Source organism: Aethalodelphis obliquidens, unplaced genomic scaffold, assembly GCF_003676395.1.
Source record: "Aethalodelphis obliquidens isolate GAN/ISIS:26980383/991018 unplaced genomic scaffold, ASM367639v1 scaffold38, whole genome shotgun sequence".
Classification (NCBI taxonomy): domain Eukaryota; kingdom Metazoa; phylum Chordata; class Mammalia; order Artiodactyla; family Delphinidae; genus Aethalodelphis; species Aethalodelphis obliquidens.
Genome location: NW_020837982.1, coordinates 3,358,533 through 3,377,310, shown reverse-complemented (window position 1 = coordinate 3,377,310; position 18,778 = coordinate 3,358,533). Strand labels below are relative to the sequence as shown.

At 36.3% G+C, this 18,778-nt stretch overlaps 1 protein-coding gene across 2 annotated transcripts in view; it reads right to left on the bottom strand.

The window, feature by feature from the left end:
* NLK (nemo like kinase) overlaps positions 1-18,778 on the bottom strand; it is a 146,965-nt gene that overhangs the window by 126,272 nt on the left and 1,915 nt on the right. The window lies entirely within an intron of this gene.

The window sequence follows — 18,778 nt, the reverse complement described above, 5'->3', positions numbered from 1 at the left end:
AGAATCTGCCTGCCAGTGGACACAGGTTCGAACCCTGGTCCAGGAAGATGGCACATGCCATGGAGCAACTAAGCCCCTGTGCCACAATTACTGAGCCTGTGCTCTACAGCCTCAGAGCCACAACTACTGAAGCCCGCGTGCCTAGAGCCCGTGCTCCACAACAAAGAGAAGCCGCTGCAATGGGAAGCCTGTGTGCCGCAACTAGAGAAAGCCTGTGTACAGCAACGAAGACCCAACGCAGCCAAAAATAAATAAATAAATATAAAACATACAAAAAGATAAAATAAAGCAGATTATACACCATGATTAAGTGTATATCTCAGGAATTTATCTCAGGAATTCAAGGTTGGATCAACATTTAAAAATCAATTAACGTTCAATGCCCTTTCATGATTAAAAACATGAACTAGGAATAAAAGAGAACTTTCTCAATCCTATATGGAGCATCTGGAAAAACCCACAGCTAACACATTTAGCAGAGAAAGACTGAAATAACTTCTCCTTAAGATCAGGAACAAACAAGGAAATCTGCTCTTGCCCTAGAAATTAGGCAAGAAAATAAAGGCAGCAAGATGGGAAAGAAAAAGTAAAACTCTCTCTTTGCAGATGGCAGGATACTGTATATAGAAAATCATGAGGAATATATTTATAAACTATTAGAACTAATAAAACATGTTCAGCCAGGTTGCAGGGCAAGATTGATATATAAAAATCAGTTGTACACACAAGCAACGAGCAATCTAAAAATGAAATTAAGAAAGCAATTACAATTACAATATCATTAAAAACAATAAAAAATTAGGGATAAACTTAACAAGAAGTATAAAACATACTCTGAAAACAAAATTGAAGAAATTAAAGAAGATCTAAATAAACGGAGGACTTCCCTGGTGGCACAGTGGTTAAGAATCTGCCTGCCAATGCAGGGGATACAGGTTCAAGCCCTGGTCCAGGAAGATCTCACATGCTGCAGAGCAACTAAGCCTGTGTGCCACAACTACTGAGCCTGCACTCTAGAGCCCGCAAGCCACCACTACTGAAGCCTGCATGCCCTGGAGCCTGTGCTCCACAACAAGAGAAGCCACCGCAATGAGAAGCTCACGCACCGCAACAATGAGTAACTCCTGCTCTCCACAGCTAGAGAAAGCCTGTGCACAGCAAGAAAGACCCAACACAGCCAAAAATAAATAAATAAATTTATAAAATAAATAAATGAATAAATAAATAAATGGGAAAACATCCCATGTTCATGGATTAGAAGGCTTAACATTGTTTAGATGACAAAATTCCCCAAACTGATTTACAGATTCAATGCAATCCATATCAAAGTCCCATCTGGCTTTTTTGCAGAAATTGGCAAGATGATCCTAAAATTCATATGAAAATGCAAGGGACCCAGAGTAGCCAAGACAATCTTAAAAAAAACAACTTATTACAATGTGATAATAATCAACAATGTGACACTGACATAAGGAGAGATTTATAAATCAATGGAATAGAATTTGAGAAATAAACTATTACATTTATGGTCAACTGATTTTCAACAAGAGTGCTTGTTGAAGCACTCAACATTCAAGGTCATTCAACTAGGAAATAAGAATACTCTTTTCAACAAATGGCAATGGGGCAAGCAGATACCCACATGCTAAAGAACGAAGTTGGACCCCCTACCTCACACCATACAGAAATTACTCAAAATGGACCTAACTATAAGAGGTAAAACTAAAAAACTCTTAGAAGAAAGTATAAGTATAAATCTTCATGATCCTGGATTAGGCAAAATCTTAAATATGACACCAAAAGAGCAAGCAACAAAAAACAAACATAAATTGGACTTCATCAAAATTAAAAACTTTTACGCTTCAAAGGACACCAGCAAGAAAGTGAAAAGAATGGGAGAATATATTTGCAAATCATATATCTGATAATGGACTGGTATCTAGAATACACAAAGAACTTAACAACCTCAAATGTCCAGAATAGGCAAATCTAGAGAGACAGAAAGGTTAACAGTTGCCAGGGCAAGGGGGAATGGGGAGCAATTTGCTAATAGATATGAGGTTTCTTTTGGTGGTGATGAAAATGTTCTAAAGTTAAAATGAAAATTTACTCTGTGAATATATAAAAAAAACATTAAATTGTACAGTTTAAGTGAGCAAATTGCATGATGTGAATTATATCTCAAAAAAGCCATTTTTTAAAAAGCAGGCAATAATAAACACAAAATTCAGGATAGTGGTTTTCTCTTGGCAGGGGAAGTAAGGCAGAGAGATGGAGTCGGATGTATTTTAAGGGCAGCTTCAACAGTGTTGATTTTATCTTCTATTTCTTACGCTAGGTTGTGGGTTCATGGATACTTTTTTATTATTCTTCATAACTTCAATCACATATCTTTTATATATATCAATATTACATTTATTGGTTTGTAAAAGAGCACAGGCCTGGGTGAAAGCTCTTTTCTACCATTTGTTAGCTAGGAAGCCTGAGGCAAGTCATTTAGAGCTTTCTGAGCTGTAGCTTCCTCCTCTAAAAACAGGGAGACTATCATGTACCTCCTTATGTTTATAATAAAGAAATTCTTAGCGTTTCTTTAAAGTAAAAGTTATTATTATAAAATCCAAAGTGAAAATCCACTATACTCTCACCTCACTGTAATAACCATTGTTGGTAGATATCCTTTCAGACTTTCCTGGAACACAATGTGAGTAAATTTTTTTATATTTTAAGGGGACAATCTTTTTTTCTTTTTTTTTTTTGCGGTACGCGGGCCTCTCACTGTTGTGGCCTCTCCCGTTGCAGAGCACAGGCTTCCGACGCGCAGGCTCAGCGGCCATGGCTCACGGGCCCAGCCGCTCCGCGGCACGTGGGATCTTCCCGGACCGGGGCACGAACCCGCGTCGCCTGCATCGGCAGGCGGACTCTCAACCACTGCGCCACCAGGGAAGCCCTAAGGGGACAATCTTTGACATTGATTTTCACTTAATAAATTGTGAGCATCTTTCAAAGATAACCACTTCACTATTCATAGACATTTAGGTTGTTTTCAATCCGGGGGGATTTCCCCTAGTTTTTTTGTTTTTTCTTTTAGACTTTTTTTATGGTATATTTTACCAAACACACATCTTAAATTTCTACACAGATAAATCTGATGTTCTTGTCTTGCTTTGAAGTCAAGGTAATATACTCTTCTCCTTCTAAGATGATAAAACCAGTTATCCATATTTTCTTCTTACTTTTTGGCTTTGTTTTTTACATTTAGATCTTTAATCCACTTGGACTTTATGAATAGGGATCTAACTTCATTCTTCCCCACCACTAGCTAAACACCCCAACAAAGATACAAAACAAACCAGTGATGTGCTGGAGCTAGCTCATACTGGCTCCTGAGAGACTGTCACATTTTCTGGAATTTTGCAAAGCTGACAGTGAAAAATAGAATTTGAGAAATAAACTATTACATTTATGGTCAACTGACCAACATTTATGGTCAAACTGTCAAAAATTAAATTATATAAACTTACAATGAAATAAATTATATTTAAAATAAAGGTAATAAATACTCAGAAATTATCATTCCTAATTATTTTATTATGATTTATGCTTTTACGGTTAACATCTACTTTACCTGTATGGTGAAAACAGTTTACAATGGGTGTGCTACTGTGTTTCTTTTTCCAATTCAGCGTTTAGTGACTTTAGGTTGCTAGCTTGAAACTGGCCATTACAGGAGTATTAGTATTTACAGAAATTGGCAAGCCCTACAAACTAGAGCTTTTTTATTTTTCTGAGAACCTGTTGTTAAACGTATACCAGCACACCACAGAAATAGGGCATTTTTCCTCACTAATTTTAAAGAGGATCTCTAGTACACACTAATCTGCATTTACTCATAAATTTATAGAACAGCATAAGGAGCTTAGTATTTTTTTTTTTCTGTGCTAGCATCACAGACTGCTTTGGTATGTTTTGATATATTAGATGACACTTTAGACACAGTTTCTATTTTTCTAACATGAGATCACAGCACTGCATTGAGAATGTATTTTTCCTAAATAATTCAACAGCATTCTTATTTCAATGTAGATTATAAAAATAAAGGACTATTTTGGTGAATAGTTGGTTATTGTATATTATTTTTAGATTAGGGCTCTTTACTCTTAAGAAAAAAAATCCAAACACAAAAAAACAAAATCACCACCTTGGGGTAGTCTAAGTACCACTCTGTTTTCTCATAAAAATTCCTCATTGCACGAGGAAGTAGGGATCTATGTAATGGCAAGAGCCAGTGGTAGTACTCTTCTCCGACAGTCACCGTGACATACAAACAGCATTAGGAACTTTCAGCTTAACTACAAACACTTAGTAAGTACCCACCAAGGACCATGTTAGGCTCTGGAGATGCAAATGAAACATGGTCCCAGCTTTTGAAGCTCTCAACATTTTTAGTGGATCAGTAGGTAGAAAATGTGTCTTAAGTGACTACAAGCATTTGCTTTGATTAGTACTGACAGGGAAAGAGACAGAAACAGATGGATTTTCATTTGTCTTCTAAGAACAAGCATTTACCTTAAGAGGAAAAAAAAAAATCGAGGTATTAAAAGAAGAAAGTCTGCCCACCTACAGAGACAAGCTGATGTGTATTGGTAACTAGATCTTCAGCACCTACACCAGTTAAACATCACAATGTCCCTATTTTAATGTCTTTCCTGCTGAGGTACTTTAAGAAGTCAGTGACTTATTTGCAGATACCACTATCAACTGCCATCAAGTAAACCAGCATCTGCTGCATGTATCTTTCTTACCTGTCACAGGCCATTTAGATTTGAACTCCAGCTACCTCATTCTTGGTGTTTATGTTATGAAACTACGTAATGTAATAGCTGGGTGGACTCAATAAAACAACCCACTTCTGCACATAAACCAAAAGACTTTACTTTTAAAGACTTGCTGTCCATTTGGGGTTTCTCATTAACAAAATGTCTTATATCGTAGCCCAAGGAGCAAACACAGCAGCTGCCCTTTTCACATACACAGTTGTGGCTTGATATACACAGTGACGATTTCAACCATTTCTAATCACTAATATTTTAAACTTTAAAATTTATTTCTTAGGAATTTGTGCTACATATGGAAATAATCATTACCCTTTGGGAAACAATGTCTCATTTGCTGAAAATGAGTTTAACAAAGGAATTATTTGGTACTGAAAAATACAGAGCAGTGAATTGGGTGACACAAACCACAATATCATCGGCTCATGTGACTTTATTAGGGTAATTTCCTTAAAAATATATATATAGTAACTTAAAATTTAGCTTCAACAATGTAATATCCTCCGTCATGTCCTCTGTCATAAAATTGTGAAACCAGATCTTAGGTTCTTATTTTGAAAATGTCCCTTAACTCCCAATCTGAGATAAATACTCCAAAAAAGAAAAACTTTACAGAATGGAATATTTCTATTCTGCCTGAAGCCTAGTTTTGACTGGTATGTTTCAGTTGCACATTTGATTCACACTGAATTTTGTTTTAAGTATTAAGGGAATAAATAGCATTCCAAAAGTCACAAGCTTGAAAATTTCCAGTTCGTTTTCTAGTTGGAGACCGTACAAAACTTATTACATGGAACAGTGAGTTGATGCAGTGACCATAAATTTCTTAACACTGTAAGTCTAAATTTAATTGAAACCCAATCTCAGCAAGATCTGTAAAAATAGCCTCAAAGTAGATAAAGCAAAAGTCACAAAATGTTAATCTAGAAGAATGGTTTATGGGTATTATTATTGTACAATTCTTTCAAGTTTTCTGAGGTTTAAAATTTTTCAAATTTTACAGAACATGATTACATACATGAAAAGAGTGAGCTGTTTTCCACCAAAAGCCTTGTAGTTCATGACATTAAACTTTTACCAGAACTTAGAGTCACCAGCACACAAAAACCAAACAACAGAGTATTCTAAATACTCTATTTTTTTTTTCAGAAGCATTGTTCCTGGTTTCATTTATAGAGTTTTGTTTTATATTTGTTTTGTTTTGCTTTTAGAAGAACACCTCCTCCATTTTCAACAGGCATTAAGTTGGACAGGTATCACTGGTAAAGTAGCAAAGGTCCTGGCTCAGCCTCTTACCAGCTGCATGACCTTGAACAATTCTCTTAGCTTCTTTGCTCTGCGTCTCAATTTTCCCACTTATAAAATGAGGCAGTTACACTAGATGCATTCTAAAGTATCTTCCAACTCTATAATTCCTTTCAGATAGAGCTCTAGGCTTGTGAGAATGAAAAAATGAGCCCTCAAAAAAAAAAAAAAAGGCCAAAAACCTACCTTTGTGATGTTAGTGAAACAAATAGGATACAAAATTGTAAATATACAATGTAATAATCATGATCCCAACGCTAACATTACAAACACACACATTCCAGATTTAAAAAATTGAAAAAAAAATTACACCAAAATACTATTAGTGGCTATCTCTGAGTTGTAGGTTAAAAATAGCTTTTTGGTATTTTCCAAGTTTCCTACAACAAACATATTATTACTTTGATAACAGAGTGGAAGGAGGGAGTTGAAGAGCAAGGAAAAACCCTTCTCTTATGTGCTAAGGGAAATTTTACCTTTGGAAGGCATTCTAGAATCTGAATGAATTTTTCAAAAACAGTTGGGTGTTAATCAGAAAAAAAATCTCTGGTATAGTCATTTACTTGATACCTGTCAACAATCATTCAAAAGCTGTTAGTTATATGCCCTAGGTTAGTAAACTTAAGGAGGTACTGCATTTTTTCACATGTACTGAAACTGGTAATAACAATGATAGCTAACATACACGCATTGCCAAGCACAGTTCTAAGATCTTACATATATGTTGATTCATTGAATCCTCACATCAACCCTATGAGATAGATATACCATTATTTACTATCCCCATTTTACATACGAAAACCAGAGGTTAAATAAATTGCCTGCAACTAATAAGCGGTAGAGTCAAGATTTAAATACAGGCAGTCAGTCTGTCATCAGAGTACAGGCTCTTAACTATTAAACCATCCTGTCCCTTTGTACTTAAATGTCCTTTTCAGGTCATTCTTTAACTTCCTTTGCTCTCAAAGTTCGTCTAAACTACGTTTCTTCAACCTGAAAAGAAATAATATTTAAGTACTGGGATAAAAAAGACTGGCCAACATTTTAACTTGCAAGCTTAAAATTATGATTCATTTCTAAGTCATTATTTCAAAGGTACAGGAAGTATAACTTAATCTCCACACATATCACGAGGTAAACAATATGATAACATCTGAGGAATTAAATATGTAGCATTAATTACTAAGTTAAAATTGGAATGTTTTAATAAAAGATGCTTTATTGATTGATGCTAATTTGTCCTCATGAATCTTCTGTGAAAAGAGCCCCTAAAACCAATTGTTGTACCTTTCTAAAATTTCTATTTTATTGAAATGACATTTTAAACCATGTTGTAATTAACTAGTTTGTTTTTTAAAAGAATGCATCAATATTTATTTTGAACACTGGCCTTAGTACACAACCAGCTATCTTCACAATAACCTCAAATACTATAACATGCAGCACCTGGAAAAGCAATACAAAGGAAGCCAACCAATTCAACATAGTTGAAGGTTCTCACCTAATTCTTAGGCAATTCAAACCCAAACCAAGTATACATGTGTCTCTTTTTCTGCACAGTACCATTACCTGTCAATTTTTATGGTTTCTGGGTTACCTTTACTAAAGCTCAAACTTCCCCATATCTAGCCCTGTCAAAGTAAATATAGAAAGCAATAGTTTCCTATCTTAAAAAATTAAAAAGAGAAGAAGTGAGGAAAAAAACCTTTGCATCAGGCTGCCTGTTAACTTAGATGTGCAATGAGACAATCGCCTGATAATTGCACCCTTTGGGTGCTTCTGTACTGGTAAGATAATAAAGAGAAATAAAGTCACCTGGTTTATTTCAATTTACTTACACAATCTGCAAATCTGTAGCTCTCTGCCATGGTACATTAAAAAAATAGCATGTAAGAAAAATCACCTGCTTATGTAAATTGGAGGACGGTTTTTATCCACGCAGACAGAAAAAAAAAATGGCTCAATCTGGGTCAAATGACTAATTTTATCCATTTGTTCAAATGTCTCTCTTCACCTTTTCTCTGTAGCTCAGAGCAAGAATTTTAGGTCAAGGAACGGATAAACAAAAAGTTTCTGTGTTGTCCATTCCCCTGTAAGAAGTCTGCTGCCTCACACTACTGAGCTCTATATTACTTAAACTGAAAACAAGACTGAGAACTTTATCTAGATAACAAAACCACAACACTGAGAGAGGAAAGAAAAGAAATCAGTGGAGGATATCTGATCCAACTGGGAAGGAAAGCAAAAATGGCAAGGATCAAGTACCAATTTTACCTTTTGCTACTTTAGGCAAACAGGGCTTCAGAAAAGGAAAATACTCCAAATAATTCAGGGCAGGCAGGACAACTTCTCTACAAAGAACATTATTCCACTTTGCTCTATAAACACACCCTGTCAAGTTCTTCTGAGTCTGACATAAGTTAGATGAATGCGTTCTTGGTCATTTAATGACTCCCTTCCCAGCATTCATTGCTGGAATTCAGCCCTCCCACTTATAACTGACTCCATCTCCAGGTCCAGGGGTGGACCTGACTGATCCAAAAGTAACCTTAACCCCACTGACAGTGACTGGTTCAGAAATGAGTGAACAACCCAATAAAGGCCAAAGAGACTCTAGAACTGGGCTGGTCAATAAGACAGTCAGTAGCCCCATGGATACTGAACACTTGAAATTTGGTTAGTCCAAATTGAGAAGTGTTGTAAGCGCTAAGAGACACACTGGATCTTGTACATTTTGTATGAAAAAAGGAATGTAGAATATCTAATTAATGACTTTTATAGTAATAACATTTGAAATGATAATATTTTGGATATATTGAGTTAAGTAAAATAATTACTAAAATTAATTTCACCTGTTTCTTTTTACTTTTTTAGTGTAGAAAATTTTAAATCACATTATGTGGCTTGCATTATACAGTTGACCCTTGAACAACTCGAAGGTTAGGGGTGCTGACCTCCCCTGCCCAGTGAAGTCAAAAATCCATGCATAACTTTTGACTCCCCCCAAACTCAACTTCTAGTAGCCTATGGTTGACTGAAAGGAAGCCTTACTGATAACATAAACAGTCGATTAACACATATTTTGTATGTTACATATATTATATACTGTATTCTTACAACAAAGTAAGCTAGAGAAAAGAAAATGTTATTAAGAAAATCACAGAGGAGAAAATACTTCTGCAGTGCTATTTACAAGATGAATCATCTGTCAGTACCTATCAATACTGTCTTATATGATACAAAACACTGTAGATATTATACATATCACTAATGCTAGACGTCCAAAATGAAAAGATAACATGAAAAAGAAATTAATATTTATTTACAGGTATAACTAGTCATGCATTGGTAACAAAGAAGCAGCAATATGTTAGCTTTATGGTAGGCTAGTTTAATCAATATGAGTATTGGAAACATTGTTACATTTTTTAAAAAGCCAGTTACCTGTGATGATAGGCTGATATAGTTTCTCCAACTCTGAATAAATAGTGGGGGCAGGGAGCATACTGTATGTTAATGTAATTCTTTGAAAGCAAAGTTATAAAAGAGTAAGAAAACTAACACACTATTAATTTTATATTAAACATCATTCACCTTGCCTATGTAAGGATAGACTAGTATCTACATATATTTTATGCATTCATGACACCTTTTACTTAATGTTTTGGATATTTCTAGGCTATGTGGTTTGTGAGTTTTTTCAAATTCTCACAAATCTCTAAGAAAGTTTCCAATATACTTATTTTTAAAAATCTGCATATTAAGTAGACCTGCACAGTTCAAACCCATGTTGTTCAAGGGTAAACTGTGTATCTAGGGACAGCGCTACTGGCTTACTGAGGACTATTGAGGACATCTATGAAAGTGCTCCCTTCCTGCTGTGGAAGAGCTTTAGGAAGTCGAGCTCCCTCTATCTCTGGGCATGTATGCCCTAAACTGCTGTAGCCTTAAAGCTGTGACACAGCTCTTTTTCTGGGAGATCCATCTGCAAACTAGTAAATTCCCTATGTAAATTCAAAATTTCAAAGATTCGTAAAAACAAAACATTTTAAATCAACTTGCTAGTTAATGTAAGCACTGGTAGGCAAATCAGCTTACCTGGTTACTCACAAAAAAAGACAAAATACTTAACATTAGACATTATTTAAATATTTAAAAATCACTCCAAATATTTAGGAAGGCAAGCAAATAAGTCTAAAACATTAAAAAGGGAAAGTACTATCAGGAAAATAATACCAAATTTATATTGAGGAAAAAACTGATTGCTCATTTGCAAACAGGCAGGCCCTTCACAACTGCACCACAACATGTATAATCATTACCAATAAGTCAGTAACAGGAGAAAGTGAGTCTTTTGGACAAACTGCACACTTAAAATCTGATCCCAAATTTGAAAACTCTATGTAAGTCATCACACTGGAAAAGGGTTACATTTACCTCATCCTACCTTTAAACAATTTGACAAGCTATTCAACATCTGGAGGCCTGAAGAAAGCTGTCTTGTGGTCACTAGCAGAATCTATTTGCCCAAAGTAATGCCAGAATGCTTTACAAATATTAATCCAATTTTATAATATAAACTTAGGAAGCACAGGATTTTATAAATGAGGAAACCAAGACTCAGAAAAGTCAAATAACTTTATCAAGGTCATAGAGTTGTTGGTACCAAGGCAGGGACCATAACCTTGTCTCCTAACAAGTTTAGTTAGTACTTTATTACCCTGTCATTTAAGAAAAAGAATCCTCCCAAGGAAATGGTGCCTTGAATATAATAAACATCAAGTTCCCTGGTTTATTAAACTATAAATAACAACTTGGGATTTGGGAGAATTTTATTAACAATAAAAGTGCTGCTAATACTGAAGACATTCTTTAGAAAGAAACATATATATATATATATATATATATATATATCAGAGGGGGGAAAAATCATACAATCATTCTCTCATGTGCCATCAATGATCTGCTTGCTAAATTCAATGGCCTTTTCCACCCTCATTTTGACTTTATCTGCACCAAAGATCACTCCCATCTTCCTAACCATCTTCTGCTGTGCGTAGGTTGTCACTCTATGCACTATGAACACATTTTCCTATCTGACTACCCTTAGTTCCACCGCCAATAATTTCTTCCACCTACAACTGAGAACATTCCCTAAGGCCCAGACCTCAGCTACCTCTACTCTTCCATTTACATGTCTTAAAAAAAAATCAATCTGAACAAGTCACTCTCTTACTTAAAAACTTCCAATGGTTGCCATTTCTAATATTTCAACCTTTTTCATTATTGCCCGCCCCCAGGAGCGTTTTCAGACATTTTCCCCCTTAACTGCCCCCCCATGAAATTTTAACACCATAGATATGTTGTATATCTGTTTATGTACTGTATGTATATATGTGCTTTACTCATAAAAAGAGTAAGTTTTTTTTGCCCCTCTCCCACGTACCAATGGCGTCTCATCTCTTCAGCAGGACACTCCAACCTCTTCAGGATCTAGCTCAAGCTTTCGTCTCCACCCTTATCTCCTATCACCTTCAGCAACTCCAGCCCCGTGAGTCCCCCTCACAAGGGCCCATCCACTCATAATGCCCTTCCCCGTTGCGGACTCTCTCATTCTTTTTTTTTTTTTTTTTTGCAGTACGCGGGCCTCTCACTATTGTGGCCTCTCCCGTTGCGGAGCACAGGCTCCGGACGCGCAGGCTCACGGGTCCAGCCGCTCCGCGGCATGTGGGATCTTCCCGGACCAGGGCACGAACCCGTGTCCCCTGCATCGGCAGGCAGACTCTCAACCACTGCGCCACCAGGGAAGCCCGACTCTCTCATTCTTAAGACTCAGTAGTTGAGGTATTATCTCTTCTAGGAAGCATCCACACCTTCCACAGAAATTCCTCCTCTGTATTCCCGGGGAGTATCTCTATTGCTGCATTTATGGCAGTGAATTACAACTATCCATTTACAAATCTCTCTCCCCCACTAGATCATAATCTCCTTTAAATCCTTATCATCCAGCACAGTGCCTGGCAAACAGTCAACACACAGTAAATGAGTATTATAAGAACAAGTGAAAATAATTTGTCCTTATGTTTTTGACGGTTTCAAATTTAGTTTCAATTCTCCATCAAGACTCCCTGAGAAGAGAGTCATGGACATATACACACTAACAAACGTAGTAAGGTAGATAGCTGGTTGGAAGCAGCCGCATGGCACAGGGATATTGGCTTGGTGCTTTGTGACAGCCTGGAGGGGTGGGATAGGGAGGGTGGGAGGGAGGGAGACGCAAGAGGGAAGAGATATGGGAACATATGTATATGTATAACTGATTCACTTTATTATAAAGCAGAAACTAACACACCATTGTAAAGCAATTATACCCCAATAAAGATGTTAAAAAAAAAAAAAGACTCCCTGAGAGCAGGGATGTATCACTTTTCATACTGTTTATTTAACTGTAAGCTCCTTCAGGGCAATACTGTGACTTAAACATCTTTATATCCCAAGCACCGTACAGATAATAGCAGAAACTTGAAACAGGTTTGCTAAATTAGTAATAGAACGAAATATCCTCATTAGTGCCTACAACGGTGCTGGTCTGTAGCAGGCTGACAATAAAAATACTTTGACTCGTGACTTCCAACAGTGTCAAAACCTTCCATATGATTCAATTAGCCAAACTAATTCAAAACACAGATGTGAAACTGGGTTTAGGTAAAGAGCACCAATCATGATCAAAGGCAGAATTCCCTGTACAGAGTCCCTCTACTCACACCATTACAATTAACTATTAAAGTTGAACTCAGTATAGTTTCCTTAGAAGTCATCTTTTCATAATGCCAAAGTGCCAGAATTTTTTCTAATGTCTCTTGGCTAGGTACCTTACAACTACTGACTAGGTCTATGAGGACTTGTCACGTGCTTATTCACAGTATTACAGCTGTTGCCTCAGGCACTCTTTGTTACCCCCAAGCAACAAAAGGATCAAACTGACAAGCTATTTTAGTTAGGAAATCATTGTTGATCTGCATTAGATGACCCAATCAACAAATAATTCACGTATTATGGAAGCACAGGGAATCATAAGTAAAACTCAAATATAATCTTATAATGGGAAGAGCTTCTATCCAATGACTTCTTTCTGTTTGGCTGGATGACAAATGTAAAAGTTTCTTTGGCTTTGACAATTCCCATCAAAGAAATCAAATCAGCATATTAAGGAAACTTACAGTAAACAAACAGTTGATTCTTAAACTGCTAGGACATCAACAGATCTAATAAGAACCACCAAGAATAGACACTCAATTCTACATATAGAAGTCAGTGAAACTCTAATGCTCCAAGTTGTGAAGATAATGAAATATTCCAGTACTCCATTAGAAGATGGCTTTTTATATCAAGGAACAACAATGCTACAGTTGCCTAAATTTTGAGGATTAAATCCCAGAACTTGAGACTCAAATAAACATTCAGTTAATGTACTTTGCAAATATTCTTCTAGCATAGCACATGAAAGGGAACTACATCTACCCCTATTTCTTTCTCAGGACATGCACCAGTGGTTACTAACTGACAGCTAAAAAAGATGCATGTAATTTTGAGGGATATTGTTGTTTTAGCTTGTCTGAAAAGGCAACTCTTTCTGAAACGTGTTTTTTAAGGAAAAAAAATCACCTTTTTTCTTTTAAGCTGATATTCAATAGCAGAACATGACATTTCTCCCTAAGAATACAATGAGTTTCTTTTGTTGTGTTTTGTTTTGTGTTGGTTTTGTTTCATTTTTGGTTTTTGAATAAAATCTGCATAATCTTGTCCAAGAGCCCAAGTACAAAATGACTTCCAGTGTTACAGGCTATGGAGTTTCTCTCGCCAAGAAACCAGTTCAATATCATTAGACTGTGTTACTTTTATTTTCTCTCTTTGCCTCCTCTGCTTTATGACAATGAACCTGCAGTTTCTAAAAGTAAGTTCGTTTGTAGTTAAAACTAACAATATAGATTTCCACATTTCTAGTTTCACACGGATGCTTTGTTATGTCTAGAAGAGCAACCGTTTCCTTTTTATGGTGCAGGCTCTGCTTCTTCAAAGCTCTTTTCACAAAGCAGACCCCCCCAAAGAATCCAGCTGTGGCTGTTAATCTTGGCTGATAGAGAAACTTCTCAATACTACAGATTCTCAACCTGTAAAACACAGTTAATAACAATACACTTTAGTATACCACTCTTTCTGATGCAACTAACTCCAGCATTTTCCCAAAATTATCCCAAAAGCATTCCCCATTTTTCCAAATTATAGTTTGCTATTTGAGGAGTAAAGGAGAGAAAACATCAGAAAATACAAGATGCCTCTAATTTTCACAAGATGAGCAAGCTAGACAATCTCTGCCATGCATAAGGATTTACACTGAATAATTTTTGATTAAATCATACATTTCCCCTGCCTCACTGTGATCTTCTTTAACAATTCACACCTTTTCATCCAAACACAAGTAAAATGAATTTCTACTAAAGCTGAACTTTGACAATAAGGATGTCCTTCATTTGTTACATTCTGAGAAAAAAAAAATTAATGTCCTTCCAGGCATGGAAATCCATACTTTCTAAAACAGTACAGACGATCTGGCTAAACACCTACCAAGTCCATACAAACATGTATATTATGTTTTTTCTATGCATTTGTTTTTAATTAATTGAGAGAATTGGACAGAATATTTTACCCTAACTCTAAATTCAACCCTCCTTACTTCCCTGGCATGTAGCACAACTAAGAGGACACTCTATGGTATTTAAAGTCATGCCTCCAAAAAACAGTCTGCATGTTGATTTTACCTGATAAATCTGATCTTATGTGAAGCCACTTCCATGCACATTTACACAAGTTTGATTCTCCTACCAAAAGTAACCACAATAAAACCCAGCTAACATTTATTGAGTGCTTACTGTGTGCTAGACAGTGTACTCACTGGTTTACAAGGATTACCTCATTTAATCCTCATACCAATTGTACGAGACGGGTGCTAGTATTATCCTCACTGTATAGATGAGGAGCAGAGAGGTTAAACAATATATCAAGATCACACAGCTAGTAAGTAACTAAGTATCAGTACAGTGATGCTTAAGTTTCAAACTACTTAAATAAAGGTAACCTGCTGAAGGAATTAGAATAATAAAATTCAAAGTTCTCCAACTTTACTTGGAGTACAAAGACAACAGACTGAATGAATCCCAGGATCTTTGATCTTTCAATTAATCAGATAAGTAAAAAACACTGATTTTATAAAGGAGAAGCTTTTTCCACTCACTTTTATTAAGGTGGCAATATGTACCATTAATTCAATCTGATATTTTTGGCTGACAATGTCAAAACTGCCTGGGTTTAGCGGTCCTCAAACCTTTCTCATGGGGTCAACTTCCTCCAATTCTCAAAAGCATACACTTCACGAGCCCCTGAAGCCTTTATGTTATAATACATCTTTAAGAACAGTGTAACTTACTTTCCTCTGGCAAATGTGAACTACAGACAAGAAGGTATTTACATTATTCTCACCAAACAACTGAGGGTCCTGTTTGTGAGTTGTTTTGCGTTTTGGTTTTGCATTATGAAAATGTCCATATGGGCATTTGAAAGCCTTGTTATCTGATGAAGAAGGTCAAATTATATACAATGCTTTGATAACCCATGGACAATATTCTGTCATTGGCAATGAACGTGTCTCAGGCTACCCCATGATATTACTAGGTAAACTGGAAACCTTACTTTGAGATAAAACACAGCAGACAGTTGTTAATGAAACCTTAATTGAACTGTCAAAGCACCACCTTCACCAGCAAGGTAATATGTAATTCACTATTTTTACACAACTGTCCAACACTGATAGGTTATTCCAATAGTTAAATTCAGCAGAAAGATAAATCAAGCCTGGTAGACTAAATTGTTCAGTGATAAATCTGAATGGTAAAATGCTGCATCACTTCTACAAATATCTCTCCTTGTCTACATGGAGAAACAATAATATCCCTCAAAATGATATGCAACATATTTAGCCATCAGTTAGTACCACTGGGTACACGTACAAAAAAAGAAACGAGAGCAGATATAGTTTCTTTTCATATGCTATGTCAGAAGAAAAATACTTGCAAAATGTATTAAACATATTTGAGTCTAAGTGAATCTTATAATGCCCAAGTAGTTATATGGTGCTTTGAATTAAATGATGTATCATTAGGAGAATATTTTTATGTTCCATTTTAATCACTTTAGAAAATAGTTGTTTCAGACTCATTAGGTGCCTTCTAAATTAAAATGAAAAATTTTCATTCAGTTAGTTAAAAAGAAAAAAAGCTCACTAATATCTTTTGCTTAGGTTTGAGAATACCAGTGCAATTCACTGTGGTTTGGTGTCCAGATCTCTAGTTTTAATAATCTTACTCACGTCATATAGCAGTCAAATTCCAAATATAATAAGCAATTCAGACAGCAATTCATAAATATGTAAATATAAAAATAGAAAAGAATTTGCATACTAAAACACACACCTGGAACTCTTTCCTCTTTTTTTTCATACCAAATTGTATTTCACCTGTAACAGCTGATAAAAACATTCAATGCAGCTAAGTAGAAAAACTTGATTAAAGAACAAAGGAGGACCTGACCAGGAGATCAAGTAACCAAGCAGCAAAGATGCCACAACACTGTGGTAGGTGCTGGGGAAAAAAAGAAGTACTCTAGCAGACACAGTCACTACCCTCATAGGGCTTACAAATGTAGTCAGTCAGACAGGGCAAACGCTCAACAACTGGTGTACAGTGGAAGATGGCACAGATATGGAGGTACTTCAAGTACATGGAAAGAACTCCATGGGTGGTAGAAGGGGTCGATCAATGAAAGAACCTAGAATGGATTCAAATCAAACACATTCAGCTTTTCATGTATTGGTAATTCAGAACACCCACTACCAGAATGTTTGCTGTGGGATATGTTTCAGCACTACAGTTCCTCACCTCCCTCCCCTTAAAAAAAAATTCCCTTAGCACCAACTTGAAGTTAAAACTTCTACAAATCACATCACCATTTGATAGAAATGTAGGTGAATAACATCTTTAGAACATAGTCAAGAATGCTGCAACCCATTTCCCTTTCAGCATCTCTAGTTCTTAGCACTGCATGCAAAGCACTAAAATGAAAGAAAGCATCCAGGTCTAAGAAAATCCAAACAAATTCTCAGTAAATCAATGACAAAATTTAAAGCAAGGAACAATCTTTTTCCTGCCCCCTGCCCCCCCACTTTGAAATCCTCAAGGGCTGGACAAGGAACAGCAGTTCACAGTGCAGTCCCTGAGGACAGGATATGGAAGGGACGAGAGGAAGGCAAGAACAGGCAGGTCCCTGAGCAGAGACTGAAAAGGCACCATTACCGGCTGCATTCTTTCCCACCAGGAATCCCACACACCTTGGAGAACTTGCTGGGAAAACACTGGACTTCACCAGTTTAAAAAAAGACGGATCGGATCACTTAGTAGCCTAGTTTATAAAATCTGAAATGTAAATAAAGATGGCCAGATATAATGCAAAAATGAAACATGTCAATTATAGCCTGAAAAGCAATGACGAAAGGAGACATTTACTAGGCTAGTTCCAAAGAGTTCGTTCTCCTGTGGTGATGAGGGCTTTTCTATACATTAACAAGAATCTTTTCTTTTTTTAAATTGAGGTATAGTTGAAGGAATCTATTTTTGAAGCACTGAAAACATCAATTCATCTATCCACACCAGAATACTTAATCCTTGGGGGGAAAAGTTCAGTTCACTCTAGTTTTGAAAGAAATAGGACCCTACAATGAGAAATACATTTCATTATAAACTATCAATCTTCCTAAGAAGGACAAATAGACAAAATGTTGCATTTAAGAAGCCCTCGGACTTTAAAAAGTATACTAGCACTAGCAAAAGTAGAGAAGTTTCATGTTTAAAAAGTATACTTCCTACTACAGCAGCCAACCAAGGGATAACAGCAACTTACAAGCCACTAAATGACACTAAAACATTACACTGAATGTGGGCCACTGCATAGTTACAGTCTACTGACCTCAATTGTGGTACTCATGTGTGATGCTATATTTAATGCATTCTTATCAAAAGACTAAAGCTACATACTTCCCAACTGTAGCTTTATGGTTTAAAATAAACCACTCATGCAATGACTTAACTGGTTCAACTATGAACCTTATCTTCCTTCTGGGGATCAAGATCACAAATTAAGGAATGAAAAGACAGAAAGAGCAAAGTAGTTATGCAACGTATACCCCAATGACAAGACTATTATAAAGAATCCAGTTTGGGTCAGTTGTGACATTTGCTGCAATTGGGCAACTGATTCAAACTAAATCGAACATGAGAGATGGCCAAGGTCTGTGTAGAAATAAGCATTCCACGCATTCATCTATTTACTGAATCTCCATTCAGTGGCTTGCTTAGGTTCTACACAATAGGTTTGGTAGACAACAAACTTATGTGAGTTACTCAACAGAGGGTGCTCCACCAACGCTGTCCATGACTCCAAAGCACAAGCCTAGATAACCGATGCCATCAGGCCTCTTTACCAGGTAAGGAAGGGTGCCTTCCTACAGTTGAGCTGAGAAGCTTGTTCCACTT